At 39.6% G+C, this 1,115-nt stretch overlaps 1 protein-coding gene across 2 annotated transcripts in view; it reads right to left on the bottom strand.

Annotated features, from left to right (window-relative positions):
• Positions 1–804, bottom strand: part of Nlrp4 (NLR family pyrin domain containing 4) — a 32,444-nt gene extending 31,640 nt beyond the window's left edge. Inside the window, exon 1 of one of the 2 annotated variants that reach the window (XM_021167562.1) lies at positions 660–804. The gene's annotated coding sequence lies outside the window, so the exon portion shown is untranslated. Of the gene's footprint in view, positions 1–278; positions 312–659 lie in introns of those variants that run through there. The other variant, XM_021167564.1, reaches the window with a different exon arrangement.
• Between the last annotated feature and the right edge of the window lie 311 nt (positions 805–1,115).

Raw genomic sequence — 1,115 nt, 5'->3', positions numbered from 1 at the left:
AGAGAGAGAAAGAAAGAAAGAAAGAAAGAAAGAAAGAAAGAAAGAAAGAAAGAAAGATAGTTAAACAGTTAAGAGTACTATAAAGTGTCTTGGCTACCCTGCTAAAGTAAGTCCAAATAACCATGACAAAGGATGCAAACTGGTTCTGGTTGTTCTAGACAGGAGGGAAAAAAATGGGAAGGAAAAAAATATGATGCCCACACACTGGCTCCTCAAATAAAAACATAAAGACAAGCATACAAGAGAAAAGAAGCAGAAGACAAGATTTGCTGACTCACTGCCCTAGGGCTTCCAGGTTAGTCCTTAATATAGGGCAGCAGCTGAAACTGGGGAGAAACATTCTGTGTTGCCATGTGATTGGCCAGTGCTTTACTCCCTCTCATTGGTGGTGGTTGGGGGAGGGGGTTGGCAAAAAGAAGACAGATATGATTGATGTTGAAAGTTTGGTGTGGCCTGGTATTATACAGATTGTGAATATTGCACTGAATCTGGTTATGTAGACTTCTGTATGAACTCCAGATAAATAATCTCCAAGGCTTCTTCTGACTGAACAGATGGATCCCTTCATCCTCTTGTTGGTATCATTCTATGTGTGCCACCATTATTTAGCATTTCAAAGGAGCATATAAATGAGGGTAGGCAGTTTCTCTGTCTCTGACCCCAGTCCGTCTTGATCCAGTTAGTTCAGGCTGGGATGGAAATCAGGCTCCTCTAGTCTCAGAATCTGGAATGCTAGGATTGCAAGTGTGTACAACACTTGTGGCTAAATTTCAAGTTCTAACTATGAGTACCAAGGCGCTTCCTTTCCCTGACTTAGGCTGCTAATGAGGGAGGGGCCAGGGGAGGGGGCAGCAGAGAGAAGGCTCAGCTGATTGTATTTGACATCCATCCTGGAAGACCTGAGTTGATGGTGGAGGGAGAAATTTACTCCTGCAAGTTTTTCCTGATCCACTATCCATTCATAGATGGATAAATAATTCTATTAAACATTTAAAAAGTTAAGTGTTAAATCTCAGAAATAAAAACAGTCATTAGTATTAAATGTTTTTACTGTGTGTAATTTATGTTGCTTTATTTTATTATGTTATTACTAATAATTTGTTATAACAAACATA

The sequence above is a fragment of the Mus caroli genome, chromosome 7, assembly GCF_900094665.2.
Source record: "Mus caroli chromosome 7, CAROLI_EIJ_v1.1, whole genome shotgun sequence".
Taxonomy (NCBI): domain Eukaryota; kingdom Metazoa; phylum Chordata; class Mammalia; order Rodentia; family Muridae; genus Mus; species Mus caroli.
This window is presented reverse-complemented; position numbering and strand designations above follow the sequence as displayed.